The sequence below is a fragment of the Tachyglossus aculeatus genome, chromosome 10, assembly GCF_015852505.1.
Source record: "Tachyglossus aculeatus isolate mTacAcu1 chromosome 10, mTacAcu1.pri, whole genome shotgun sequence".
Classification (NCBI taxonomy): domain Eukaryota; kingdom Metazoa; phylum Chordata; class Mammalia; order Monotremata; family Tachyglossidae; genus Tachyglossus; species Tachyglossus aculeatus.
This window is the reverse complement of record NC_052075.1, coordinates 46490046-46505549: the sequence shown is the minus strand read 5'-3', so window position 1 is coordinate 46505549 and position 15504 is coordinate 46490046. Positions and strand designations below refer to the sequence as shown.

At 45.1% G+C, this 15504-nt stretch overlaps 1 non-coding gene across 1 annotated transcript; it reads right to left on the bottom strand.

The window, feature by feature from the left end:
- Window positions 1-14658: 14658 nt before the first annotated feature.
- Window positions 14659-14796, bottom strand: LOC119933945. The gene has a single exon (XR_005452812.1). It is a non-coding gene; the product is annotated as a small nucleolar RNA SNORA7 (small nucleolar RNA).
- Window positions 14797-15504: the final 708 nt, after the last annotated feature.

The following is a 15504-nucleotide window of genomic DNA, read 5'->3' as shown; positions in this document are numbered from 1 at the left end:
GGGAGCCGCCCTCCCGGGGGACCCGCCGTTGCCTAGGAGACGGGGAGCCGCCGTTGCTCCGGAGACGGGGAGCCGCCGTTGCCCGGGAGACGGGGCCGCAAGGGATTTCGGGAATCGTAGTGCGAGCCACGCGGCATCTCCAACCGTTGAACCGCCCGCGGCATCGTCAGTCATCATCATCATCATCATCAATCGTATTTATTGAGCGCTTACTATGTGCAGAGCACTGTACTAAGCGCTTGGGAAGTACAAATTGGCAACATATAGAGACAGTCCCTACCCAACAGTGGGCTCACAGTCTAAAAGTCCTTCCTTCCTTCCTTCAAACGGATTTCTTGGGCGCTTAGGGCGCGCGAAGCACCGTACTAAGCGCTTGGGAGAAGCATTGTGGTTTAGTGGCAAAAGCCCGGGTTTGGGAGGCAGAGGACGTGGGTTCTAATCCCGCTCCGCCCCTTGTCTGCTGTGTGAGCTTGGGCAGCCGCTCAACTTCTCTGTACCTCAGTTACCTCATCTGTAAAATGGGGATTAAGACTGTGAGCCTCAAGTGGGACAGCTTGATTACCTTGTATCTATCCCAGCGCTTAGAACAATGCTTGGCACATAGTAAGCGCTTAACAAATACCATTATTATTATTATTATTACAGTAGGTCATCATTATCCTCATAATTATGGTATTTGTTTAGTCCTTAGTGTGTGCAAAGCACTGTACTAAGTGCTTGGGAGAGTACAGTATAGCATCATCATCATCATAATAACGGTATTTGTTAAGCACTTAACACTGTGCTAAGCACTGGGGTGGATATAAGCAAATTGGGTTGGACACTGTCCCTGTCCTACGTGGGACGCAAGGCCTCGATCCCCATTTTACAGATGAGGGAACCTCAGGCCCAGAGAAGTGAATTGACTTGCCCAAGGTCACACAGCAGACAAGCGGCAGAGCCAGGGCTAGAACCCACGACCTTCTCACTCCCAGACCCAGGGTCTATCCGCCACACCACACTGCTTGGACAAATCTACTTTACTAGCTGCTTTCATCCTGTAGGAGGGAAGAACCTCAAAGTGCTTCATCCCAAGTGAAAAATAATCAATCGTATTTACTGAGCACTTACTTTATGCAGCGTACTTATTATATTCAATCATATTTATTGGGCGCTCACTGTCTGCTGAGCACTGTACTAATCATGTGGGAGAGTACAATTTAACAATAAATAGACACATTCCTTCCCCTACAGTGAGCTAGTAAGCACTTGGGAGAGCACAGTACAACAGAAAAAGCAGACATGTTCCCAGGCCAAGATAAGTTTACAGTCTAGAGGGGGAGATGGACATTAACACAAATAAGTATTTTATAATATATAATTTAAAGATATGGATATAAGTGCTGTGGAATTGGGGGTGGGGTGAATATCAAATGTCAAAGGTCATAATAAGGATAACAACAATGATAATAACGATAACGATTATTTTAGCGATAGTGAATACTGATAGCATTTGTTAAACACTTGCTACATGCCAAGCACTGTTCTAAGTACTGTAGTAGATAGGTTTTCAGTTCAGACACATGGACACTGCTTAATAATCTGGAGAAAAAAACACAAAACAAAACATTCTGCCCAGTTCACGCTGATCATAAAAATCTCCAGTAACCTATTTGTGGTCTAAAAATCAAGCACGCACAACACATTCTTGTGGAGGTGACATTTTATGCCTTACTTTGAAAATGTTGCGAATAAATACTTTTTTGGTAAAATTATGAACAACTTGATAGAATATTAAATAGATAAAAAGTGAAATAGGTTAATAGAGCTATCCTATTTTCCTGTAGATACAATGTGAACAGGCGGGTAGACAGGCTAGAGAGATTTTCCAAGATAATGGGGGAAACGGCAGCAGGAGAAGGAGAATGAGGGAGAGAGAAAATCAGAATAAGACAGAAACATAAAGGGAAAAGGAGTCAAAACCAGATATAAGAGACAGAGAAAGATGAGGAGAGAGACACACAGAGACAGATGAGAGGCACAAAGCACCAATGTGGAACCAGAGATCTAGGCGGGGACGGAGAAAGGAAAACAGTGGAGAATCCCACACAGTCTCAATGTCTTCTCTGTGCCACCCCCCACAACACACACACATATGTGCACAAGCACACACAGAACACACACAAACATCCATCCAGACGATTTTCCTCTCAGACAACAGAACCAAGAAGAGGTGCAGCAGAGATCACCCTATCCCACATATGATTAAATTTCCATTTTGGGTAGGTGATGAAAAAGGATCACACATTTCAAGGGGGTTGGGAATGGGGAGGTGGCCTGTTTCAAGGAAATGGGCCAGAAATTCTCCATTTAGGGCCCTTTTCACCCTGAAGGGATACTTTGGGCATTGTTAGAGCCATAAATTGAGAGGCTAGGAGTCCTGTTCAGACCACTGTGGTACCCATTCATTCATTCAATCGTGTTTATTGAGTGCTTACTGTGTGCAGAGCACTGTACTAAGCGCTTGGGAAGTACAAGTTGGCAACATATAGAGACGGTCCCTACCCAACAGTGGGCTCACAGTCCATCACCCCCATGGAGCTGGGATTTATGCCATGGCCCCACTTCTGCTGAGCAGCCCGGCTCCTTCCCCCAGCCTCGAAGGGAGTACTGCGATTACTGCTGTGTTCCCAGGTTTCTGGTGCAGGAAGCCTGCAGGCAGAGTGACCATGGAACCCCCAGAACCCTGGTGAGGGGCAGCAGGAGAAGCCACCCCAAAAAGGAGCCAGGAGCCAAGCTCTGCCAGAGGCTAAGTAACAGCACCTCCACTTCACCATCCTCCTGCTTCCTCCCCTCTGGCCAGTTGTTCTGTGGATCACACAGAACCTCTCAGAAGGTCCAATGCAGCCCAAGAGTGCGACTCACCACGGTCAAGGGTCTTGCATATGTTTGGTGCCGTTTTATTTCTCTTCACTGCATCTGTTCCCTCCTTCCAATCTTCTGAAATCCTCTGCCTGGTTGGAAGGGGCACTCCTCACTTGCCAAATGTGATTTTATGTTCCTCAAATTCCAGGGCAATGACTCTCGGAGGGAAAGTTCTATCTGGAACAAAATGCAACATAATTACTACTGTTCTGAGGGTGATGAGACCTCCCTGGGTGCTTCCTATCCACAAAGCATTGTCACCTCAAATAAGAAGGCCCCTTCCTTCCCAATGCCTTTGCCATATCTTTCCCTCACAGCAACTGCAGCAACAGGATGATATCTGAAAGAACTAGCTGACAAGGGAGGAATGAAATCCTTAAGGACACCATCCATTGGACTATTATCTTTTTCCAGGCTTCAGGGAAACATTAGGGCTGCAATAAAGCTTTCAGAATTTCCTTCCTTCATTATCTTCCTAGTCATAAATGTGAAGGCCATAATGAGACTGTCTCCCTGCCTGCTAAGCTCCCTCTGCTTACTTACAGAGTTTCCCAGTAGGGTGATACCAAAGTCGTTTTTTTTTCCCCCTCCCCATAGATTGTGTGTGTCTAGCAAGCAGGGACTAGAAAGAAGCAAGCACCACCGAAATGAAATTCAATTTCTGTTCCAATTTTTCAATTTCAGCTTCAATAGTTTTATTGGAATGTCAAGCAAAGTAAGTATTGCCAAAGACAATATATCAAGGACCTGGATATCTGGGGACAGGTTTAATATCATATGTCCTGCTTTCCCATTACTGTTTACTTGGACAGGAGAAAATGATGGAAAAGACTAATAAAAGGTCCATCAGGCCTTCCTCACCCCTTATGGTTCTAGGACATTTATCAAGAAATTAGAGCTGTAAAAGAATGACAGGAGCACACTACTGATGTCTCACCATCCAGGATCGCTAACTACAACACGTTAAAACTGCTTGCCCATTGCTCATATCCAACTACTGCTTGATGAAATGGTTCCTCTCCTGAACTGTCTGGCTTGGGTGAGCCAATAATTTTTCCCTTCTTTGACAACTGGGGAAATTGTGAGTCAAAAAGGAGTCAAGGCTGGGCAAGCCGGAAGCTGAGCCGGGACTCTTGGAAATTAGAATAACCACTTTCTGAGTGCTTTCCATGTTATGGTGCGTGGGGTACAATAAACTTCGGTGGAGATGGTTCATGTCATCAGGGAGTTCACACTTCAGAGAAGAGAACATAGATATATTGAACTTTAAATGGATGAAACATCCATTTTTTCTCATGACTTGGTCAACCTTTCCTAAATTAGCAAGCCCTCGTGTGACGGATGACATTTATAATTCTTCCACTTCCCCTGCCCTGTTTCTCCACTGGGCAGTTACTGCCACTCAGGTGAATGGGATCCTACCCAAACAGGAGAATCGGAGTGGAGGGGGGAAGAAGCAGAAGCATAGAGCAAGGCAGATGCAGGTCATCATCATCAATCGTATTTATTGAGCACTTACTGTGTGCAGAGCACTGTACTAAGCGCTTGGGACAAAGGTAATGGTTCTAGGGAGCAGCGAAGAGTCACCAGACACCTACTTCTGGACAGATCTGAAGGCCGCATCCCGGCCCCTCTCTGACTGTGAAGCCTCCCTTTCCTTCTCCCCGCCCTTCCTCGGCCATTCGTTTCTATTTTCATGCTGAGAGGGTGCAGCAGGGAAGTGACCTTTGCAGATAGTGAAGGATAGAAGGAAAAATGTTAGAAAATAATTTAAACCTAAACTCTCCTCCCCTCTGCTCCGCTCCACCCCCTCAGCCAGGAAGCCAGGATTCCTCAGGAGCCTCCCTCCCTGCTCCTTCGAGATCATAAGAGGAGACTTGGCATATCCCACTAATGTCCAGATCCAGTTTGTACACTACTTAGTGGCATTTTCAATCAATCATATTTATTGCACTTACTGTGTGAAGAGCAATGTATTCTCCCTTCCAATGTACAAAATATTGGCAATTAGACGGGGATTGGTCCTGGAGCTGCTGACTGCAGATCGTGAAAAGGGTGGGAAAAAAAAATGAACGAACATGGAGTCAGTAGTAGTATTTACTGCTACCAATACTCCTATACTTAAGAAAACTCATATACTGCCATTATATTTAAGCCTATAATATTTAATAGTACCATTATACTGATATATGCTATTATATTATACAAAGTCAGCACTGCAGAACTTTGCAGAACTCATTCCAGTTCCCACACATCATTCCAGTTAGCCACACATCCCTGTCCCGGTCTAAGCCAGGTTAGGGACTTGAGGGTTGCAAAACCCAACCAAGAGAGAGGGGTTTTTGCTCTTTGACCAATTCCGTGTCTGGTTCACTCTATGGAAGGTGGATTCAGCCATAGCTCCTCTTACGAAGTTTAAAATGGGGATAGTAGTAAGGTCCCGAACGGGCAGCTCTAAGACCTTATTTATTCTTACCAAGTGCCTTCGAGTCGTTTCCGACTCACAGAGACTCTATGGATAGATTTTCTCCAGAACGACCTGTCTTATGCCATAATCCGTAATCTTTCTAATGGTTCTTCTGTTATCATTACTATAATCTCTATCCATCTAGTTGCTGGTCTGCCTCTTCCACATTTTCCCTGGACTTTTCCTAGCTTTAGTGTCTTCTCCAGAGAATTAGTTCTCCTGATTATGTGTCCAAACTATGCTCATCTAAGTCGAGTCATTTGGCCTTCCAAAGACCACTATGGCTTAATTTGCTCCAAAATCCATTTGTTTATTTTTCAGGCAGTCCAGGGTATTTGCAAAAGCCTTCTCCAACACCACACTTCAAAAGAATCGATGTTCTATCCTGTTTTTTCACTGTTCCGTTTCGGGATCCATACATTGTCACCGGAAACACCATAGAATTGACAATTTGTATTTTTGTGGCAATTGTTACATCAGCACATTTCATGACTTTTTCCAGGCTCTTCCTAGCAAGTCTTCCTAACGTTAATCTTTGGCGTATTTCTTGACTACTAGTTCCTTTATTATTGATTATCGATCCCAGGAGAGAAAAACTGTCAACTCTTTCAGTCTTCTCTCCACCCACGACAGATGTGCTAAAACTCCCAGTTGTCATGATCTTTGTTTTCTCGCCATTCAAACATAAGACATTTTTGCTCTGTTCCCTAACTTCTAAGACCTTACACAAGTTCTAAATCAGGCAGGGGAAACAGGAGGCTGCTGGGAGGTTTCAGGCTGAAGGGGCGGCCACCACAACCTGCAGGTCTGGGCTTCCAGGACCCACTCTGAAGGTGGTCTCCGGGATGCTGGAGAGTTGCTCCCTTCATCATCATCAATCGTATTTATTGAGCGCTTACTATGTGCAGAGCACTGTACTAAGCGCTTATAATAATAATAATAATGATGATGGCATTTATTAAGCACTTACTATGTGCAAAGCACTGTTCTAAGCTCTGGGGAGGTTACGAGGTGATCAGGTTGTCCCACAGGGGGCTCACAGTCTTAATCCTCATTTTACAGATGAGGTAACTGAGGCACAGAGAAGTTAAGTGACTTGCCCAAAGTCACACAGATGAAAATTGGCAGAGCCGGGATTTGAACCTGCGACCTCTGACTCCAAAGCCCCTGCTCATCCCACTGAGCCACGCAGCTTCAGCTGGGGCAGGAGAGGGGAGAGGGTCGGAGAGAGGCCACCGGGCTACCTGACTCTGTCTCCAGCTGCGGCACCAGCTGACTGAAGTGAAGATCATCGGGGGAGGTTGTGGGTGCCAGGGACAGGCATGTCAGAGAATGCCTGAGAGCTTCTCTCTCTCATTCAAAATGCAGTTCATGTACAACTGCACCACTGCCCGAGAGGCTCATCCTTAAAAATCAGCTTCACCTGCTTGTTATAAACCCAAAGAAAAAGGAAACAGTCCATCTAAGAGCCTACTCTGTGGTGGTTTTATGAACTGCTGGGCTGACTTCTCATGCTCAGAAAAGCCCGCTTAACTGAGTTTACACTTGTCTCAGCATCTAATCCCTACAACTATTTGTCCCGGCTAAAGCCAAAACCTGAGAGCCAGAGGCATGCCAGCAATCAAATCAACAGTGACATGGGCAAATGAGTGTAAGGCAGAAAGGAAGGAAGTCCTGCAGGGAACCTGTGTCAGAAAAAGGGTAGTGCCCAAAAATATTTACAGTGGCTGCTACTGGGCTTTGGAGTCCAGCCAGTTGGGGCTAATGAGTTCACGGCATGGAGGTCTTCTTGAGTTTATTTCCCACCATCTGGAAAACACTGTATCCTTTCTTGGGATTTGTGAGACTGCAAACAGGAGAAGGGAGTATTCAAAACTTCAGGAACACACAAATACGTGCGCTCACACGCGCACACACACACAATCCCATCTGTTCAGTCTGGCAGGGGAGAAGGGAAAGGCTGTCTAGTCATTCTTTCCAAATCAAATGATTCCTTCAGGACCTCTAGCTCCTGTGGGGGTGGGCTATTTGAATTAAATTAACTTTATGGGCTTCTGAAAGGCCACTGCACCTGTGGAAATAAGAAAGGGCTCTGGGCCAGCAGCTGGAAGAACCGGCCTGTTTATTTCATATTAAAGATCAGACATCGAAAACTGGCTAGAAAAAAGCACCCACCACCACCACCACCACCAGTTACACCCCCCAACCCTCCCGCGGACACACACAAACACCCATCCCCCAAATGCTGGGGACCCATTTGTAAACATTCTTCTGCTACACAGTGATTTAGAGGCCCTCCAGCCTTAGGGAGTCTAGAAAATGGCAATCATTAGTGTTAAAATGGAGGGAAATAAGCTCTTCCTTAGCTCCTCATCCTTTTCGTTCATCACTGTTAGATCTGTATGTCAAGGGATTTATGTTTGAATTACCATGCTCAACTGGATTATTTTATTTCAAAATTGGTTTTATTTTATTCCAAGACTCCAATTTGACACATCATGCTATGTGGAAGTTAAAGGAATGATGAATATGCCTTCTCTGCGCCACTAAATTCATTACAAACTAGAGAAACAGAGAAAACAGCTATACACTGTGTCTCATTTTTGTCTCTTTCGCCACTGACCCCTTGGCTCACTCCTCCCCTTCCTTCCTCCCAGCAGACCACAGCTCTCCCTATCTTCTAGGCCCTTCTAATAATAATAATAATTGCATTTATTAAGTGCTTACTATGTGCAAAGCACTGTTCTAAGCGCTGGGGAGGTTACAGGGTGATAACATTGTCCCCCGGGGGGCTCACAGATTAATCCCCATTTTACAGAGGAGGTAACTGAGGCCCAGAGAAGTGAAGTGACTTACCCAAAGTCACACAACTGACAATTGGCGGAGCAGGGATTTGAACCCATGACTTGACTCCAAAGCCCGAGCTCTTTCCACTGAGTCACGCTGCTTCTCTATCACACCTCCCTCAGAAGGCCTTCCTTGACTAATCTCTAGTTTTCTAATTTTATATCTTTGCCCCGACTGCTCCTTCCCACTTCTGTGCCACTTAAGCACTTTGGTACTCACAACCCAAGAGAAGCAGTGCAGCCTACAGCATGGGCCTTGGAGTCTAATCCTGGTCAAATCCTGGCTCAGCCACTTAGCTTCTGTGTGACCTTGGGCAAGTCATTTAACTTCTCTATGCCTCAGTTTCCTCATCCCCGAAAAGGGATTAAATAACTATTCTTCTCCTCTGGATTGGGACAGGGACTGTGCCTGATCTGACTAACTTGTAGATACAAGCACTCAGAGCTTCATTCAATGGCTGGCACATAGTAAAAACTTAAATATTATTATTATTATTATCATTATTATTCGAATCCCAGCTCCACCACTTGTCAGCTGTGTAACCTTGGGCAAGCCACTTAACTTCTCTGAGTCTCAGTTACCTCATCTGTCAAATGGGGATGAAGACTGTGAGCCCCACCTGGGACAGCCTGATCACCTTGTATCCCCCCAGCGCTTAGAACGGTGCTTTGCACATAGTAAGCGCTTAACAAATACCGTTATTATGATTATTATTAACACCCTTGTTGCACTTACGAGCATATCTTTATAGTCTACTGCTTCATCATAACTGTAGTTCACTCTCCATACCTTCAAAGCCTTATTAAGAACACATTTCCTTCAAGAGGCCTCCCGCCTAAGCCCTCTTTTCTTCTTCCACTCCCTCTGTCATCCCTGCACTTCGATTTATATTCATTCATTCATTCAATCGTATTTATTGAGCGCTTACTGTGTGCAGAGCACTGTACTAAGCACTTGGGAAGTACAAGTTGGCAACATCTAGAGACGGTCCCTACCCAACAACGGGCTCACAGTCTAGACGGGGGAGACAGACAACAAAACCAAACGAGTAGACAGGTGTCAAAACCGTCAGAATAAATAGAATGCTTGGCACATAGTAAGCACTAACAAATACCATCATTTAGTATTATTATTATTATTCATTCATTCAATCGTATTTATTGAGCACTCTGTGTGCAGAGCAGTGCACTAAGCGCTTAGGAAGTACAAGTACACTTTATATCCTTTATTGATGATGATGGCATTTGTTAAGCGCTTACTATGTGCAAAGCACTGTTCTAAGCACTTTATTCACCCCTCCCTTAGCCCACAGCAATTATGTACATAGCTGTAATATATTTATATTGATGCCTGTCTCCCCCTCTAGACTGTAAGCTAGTTGTGGGCAGGGAACATGTCTACCAACTATTATAATGTACTTTCTTATCTACGGAACAATTAGGCTGACAGTACAGCTCTATCTACATGTTCAGGCCATAGACTCTCTGCCCTCCCTCACCTTCTCTGAAATAGGCACGAGATCCTGGATCACACCCATGTCTTTCCCTCCCTGACCCTCCTGGGGCTGTAGAGAAGCAGCGTGACTAGGGAAGCAGCATGGCTCAGTGGAAAGAGCACAGGCTTGGGAGTCAAAGGTCAAGGGTTCGAATCGCAGCTCCACCACTTGTCTGCTGCGTGACCTTGGGCAAACCACTTAACTTCTCTGGGCCTCAGTTACCTCATCTGTAAAATGGGGATGAAGACTGTGAGCCCCACATGGGACAACCTGATCACCTTGTATCCCCCCAGCGCTTAGAACAGTGCTTTGCATATAGTAAGCGCTTAACAAATGCCATCATCATTATTATTATTATTGTTGTTGTTGTTAGTAATAATAATAATAGTATTTGTTTAGCTCTATGTGCCCGGCACTGTACTAAGCGCTGGGATCGTTACAAGCAAATCGGGTTGGACACAGTCCCTGTCCCAAATGGGCTCACAGTCTTAATCCCTATTTGACAGATGAGGTAACTGGGGCACAGAGAAGTTACACAACTTGCCCAGAGTCACACAGCAAGGATTAGATCCCAGGTCTCTCTGATTCCCAGGCCCATGCTTTATCCACTAGGCCATGCTGCTTTCCTAAAGTAAAAGCCACCAGAGAGAATAAAGCAAAGAGAAGCAGTGACAAAATGGGACATGGAGTCCCCTGCAAGAAAGCTATGGGGCCTGAACCTCTGACCTCTGTTTATTCCTCCAGTCGTCTTAGTTCCAACCAACCCTCCTCAGTTCCCAGGCCATCAGTTGCCCCTGGAATACTATGCCCATTCTTTATCAGCCAATTTATCCTGTGCACACAAACAATCCAAGGTGAATGTAGGAACTTGTACTGCCCCCGTTTTACAGATGGGAAAGCCGAGGCACGGAGTGGGCATACCTTGGTGGTACAGCCAGGAACAATATCCAAACCTCCAGAACCCTAATCCAAGGCTCTTTCTTCTAGCCCCTTTCTAATTCCTGTGGAAGACAGTGTTGAGGATGAATTAATTGTGCTGCATTGGTAAAGAGCTTTGTAGATGTAAAACAGCATTGGTTATATACATGCATAGGTTCATTTTCATTCTAGATATCATGGTCCGATGTGTTTCTAAACTAAGACATGGGGTTGGAGAGGCTTAAGAGGATATGAATATTGACAACCTCTGCAGAGTTCTCTGCTCTGTTGCTTACCAATCAAATTTCCAAAGGATCAAGTTCAAAGTGAAGAAATTAAGAAAATATTTTACAGTCTTTCTCCTAAGTTCCTTAGTATTACGGTATCATGAATTCTTGCCCCCAGTCAGGAAAAGAAATGCATGAAACAAAAAGAAAAAGCCACTGCCCCAGCAAATAAAACAGGAAAGGGATCAAAAATCAGCCAGGAGCAAGATGTAAACCAAACTTTAACACAGTTATAATGGAAACGCCTCATCCAAGCCTGACCCACTAACACCTTTTCAAATAGTGATTTAATGGCTAAAAAAGGAAACCCAAATTTGATTTACATCTCCCTGGCCAAGCATTTCTCCAAGACCCTGTCAAGTCTTCCTACCTTCCTACCTAAATTCTAAACAATCTTTCATATTTTCATTGTGTTTAAAAAACTGAAAGCGAAGAGATGGTATTCCTTTACCTGGTATTAAACACACAGGGCAGTGAATTAGATGTTCAGGTCTTTGGAGGCAGTGAGTCAATTTTGCCGAAATCGAATTAACAGGAATTTGTAGAGGAAGGAGGGGTTTGAATTTTAAGTTGAATAGTAATTAGATCTCAGGGTCATTAAAATTCCTTTTATTAGCTGCTACTAATTTTCCTCTTGTTCATGAAAGACAAATTCATTTTTGTGATCAGAAAGGAGTGAAGGAGTGAGACTTTGATGTTCAACAGTGCAGGAGGCTAATAAGAGTGTAGCATGGTGTGCATTGAGGAAAGGGAGAGAAGAGGAGAGAGAAGAATACAAAGGAAGGGGAGGATAGAGAGGGAGGAAGAGAAGCTGAGGCAAGGAGAGAAACAAATTATACCTAGAAAATACAAAGGCGAAAGGACCTTGGCTGGAACTTTTGCAAAAATGGGGTGGGGACATCAGCCAGAGTCCAAAAGGCATTGACCATTTCAGTGACTTTAGCTAGAGGAGGGACACTTTTATCTTGAGCCTAGCAATTTATATGGCAGGCCCTGAGTCCCTACCACTTCCAGTGGCCATGCTGGAAAGCCTGCCTCTCATGTTTCTCAGTGATAATATTTCTTAAGTACTATGTGCCAAACAATTTATTAAGCACTGGGCTACAGATATAAGATAGGTAAGACACAGTTGTATTTATTAAGCACTTACTGTTAGCCGAGAGCACCGTGCTAAGAGCTTGAGAAAGTACAATACGAACAAGTTGATAGACAGGATCTCTCCCTTCAAGGAACTTACAGCCTAGTTGGGAAAACATTAAAATCAATTAGATAAGGGAAATGGCAGAGTATAAGAATACGTACATAAGTGCCGTTGGCATGGGGTGAGTCCCCAAGTGTTTTCCCCTGGAGCTGCTTGGCCATGACCAGTGAATACAGAATCCCGACTCCACCACCAGTCTGCTGTGTGACCTTGGGCAAGTCACTTCACTTCTCTGGGCTTCAGTTACCTCCTCTGTCAAATGTGGATTAAGATTTGTGAGCCCTGTGTGGGACAGGGACTGAGTCCAGTCATCCGATTTGCTTGTATCCACCCCAGTGCTTAGTTACAGTGTCTGGCACATACAAATACCATAATTATTATCATTATTATTTATAAACCAGAGAAGGTACTGGTTGTTTAAACCCATGAAGCAGCTACCAAAAGTGATGCTCTTATCCTCTAATCCCAGGGCATGGTCAGGAGTTTTAAGTGAGCCTGCTGTTGGGTAGGGACGTTCTCTATATGTTGCAAACCTGTACTTCCCAAGTGCTTAGTACAGTGCTCTGCACACAGTAAGCGCTCAATACATACGATTGAATGAATGAATGAATTTTTGGTAAACGTCCCTCCTCATTGCCCTGGGGAGTGTGAGCAGGGTCTGAATTCTCAGGATTGCAACCTGGGATTTAGGGGTAACAAAAGTGGAAGAGATTAGGTATTTACTCATCTGATCCCCTTCTACCTAATCAATGATATTTATTGGACACATTCTGTGCAGAGCACTGTACTAAGCACTTGGAAGAGTACAATATGATAAAATTGGTACACAATCCCTGCACTCAATGATCTTGCAATCAATTAATAGCATTTATTGAGCACTTACAGTGTGCACAGCTCCTCATGAAGCTTTTGAAATAAATCAATGGTATTCATTGAACGCTTACTGTGTGCAGAGCACTGTACTAAGCGCTTGGGAGAGTACAGTATAACAGGGTTGGTAGACATGCTCCCTGCTCACAGTGAGCTTATAGTCTAGAGAAAGAATGCAATAGAGTTAGTAGTCTTTGATGAAGAGAAGTTACTAAAATACCTTACAGGTAGGAGGAAGAGGGAAAGTGGATATTTAGGTGAGTCCACATATTCGGGTATGCACAAAAGTGCTCCAGTGGTTGAATGGTTGTGCAAACTGCTGACATGATAGTTGGTGGGGATAAAGTTGGGGAAAGGAGAAATGAGAAGGCCTATTCGTATCAATTTTCACTTGCAGAATTCAGTGTTTTAACATCTGCATTTTGTTTTCAAACTGCTAAATGAATCACTTTCTGTTGCCCTTTTTGTTGGCCTTGGGGCTCCCTCCGTTTCATTAGCTTGTGATTTCCCCCTTTGAAATCTGGAGGGCAGGAAATATGAACTTTTCCTAGAAGGCAGCAGGAACCTGCTCTCCCCCACTTTCTCCAGGAGATCAGCCAACAAGGGGATAATCATGAAAGCAGCAGACCCTCCTTTCTAAGAGCATAAAGCTCTTTAATGTGATAATGAGATAAACCCTTCACTTTTAACAGCTACTGTTCACCTTTAAGGCTCTTCACACCATATCCTTCCCCTTGGCATCTCTCCTCTCAATCCTAGTCGACTGCATCTTTTCTCCTTGCCCTTAACTCTCCCATCCCTCTCCGTGAGGCTGGTAAGAAACAGGTTCCCTCCCACCAGGAGCTGAACTCCTCCTTTCTGGTGGTGACCTCCTCACTGTGCCTCATTCTCGCCTGTCCCGCCATCGACCCCCAGCCCACGTCCTCCCCCTGGGCCTGGAATGCCCTTCCTCCGTCCGCCAAGCTAGCTCTCTTCCTCCCTTCAAAGCCCTACTGAGAGCTCACCTCCTCCAGAAGGCCTTCCCAGACTGAGCCCCCTTTTCCTCTCCCCCTCCCCCTCCCCCCCCACCCTACCTCCTTCCCCTCCCCACAGCACCTGTATATATGTTTGTACAGATTTATTACTGCATTTCACTTGTACATATTTACTATTCTATTTATTTTGTCAGTGATGTGCATCTAGCTTTACTTCTATTTATTCTGATGACTTGACACCTGACCACATGTTTTGTTTCGTTGTCTGTCTCCCCCTTCTAGACTGTGAGCCCGTTGTTGGGTAGGGACCGTCTCTATATGTTGCCAACTTGTACTTCCCAAGCACTTAGTACAGTGCTCTGCATACAGTAAGCGCTCAATAAATACGATTGAATGAATGAAAGGCGCTGGAATGCTAAGAAAGAAAAACTGAGGTCTACGACAGGGAATGGACTTGCCTGGGATTCTTGTCTTGTCTTATGCTGGCGAGACGTCTCCGACCCGTAGCGACGCAATGGACACACCTCTCCAAGAACACCCCACCTCCACCTGCAATTGTTCTGGTAGTGAATCCATAGAGTTTTTTTGGTAAAAATACGGAAGTGGTTTACCATTGCCTCCTTCTACGCAGTAAACTTGAGTCTCCGCCCTCGACTCTCTCCCATGCTGCTGCTGCCCAGCACAGATAAGTTCTGATTTGTAGCAGATTGCCTTCCACTTTCTAGCCACGATCCAAGCTAGGAATGGAATGGGGATGCCTCTGCTTGACTCTCCCTCCCTCAGTCGAGACTGGTAGAGTACTGGAAACTCTCCAGGTGCGACCCTGAGAGGGGGGCCTGGGATTACCTGGTAGGAAATCAGTTTGCACGTGCACCTCCACTCTTCACGCTTCCCAGAAGGGCATTATTGCCTTAGCAGTGACCTGGCCCTTCAGAAGTACAGGGAGAGGGTTAATATAGTGATTGGCAGACAGTAAGTGCTCGATAAATACCACTGATTGACTGATTGATTGATTAGAGGCATGGATGCTACCCTGGCAGAGTGGCCTATGACTCTCAAGAAAACCACGGTGGGGATTTGTTTTGTTGGCATCCGTTCAGCAGAAGCAGTACCATGTTTTGTCTTCTCCAGCGTGGCTTTGCGATGTATTCCATAGAACTGGTCTGCCTTTGAAAAGGACCATTCGGAGAGGGCAGGCTTGGTAACAGAGAGAGACTTCTTCTCTAATCATCGGGGTAAGAACTAATCATGTGGCTGAGGGACTTTTATAGCTGCACTAAATCTTGGGTTGCGGCTATAAATGATTAATACGCCCTGGGCCAATGACGTGGGCTAGGTTATTAATAGTACGTTTTGGGCAAGCGTCTGTTATTTGTGTGATAAGCGGACAAAAGCTACATGCGAGACAATAATAGCCAATTCATCCCGGATGATTAAGAGTTAGGATGTGCGCAGCTGAAGGCAAAGCCTCTGGAGAGAGGGGTTGGCCCGAGGGCGGCCGTATGGAAGATTTGAGGACGAATTTGTGGGATCATCGTGCA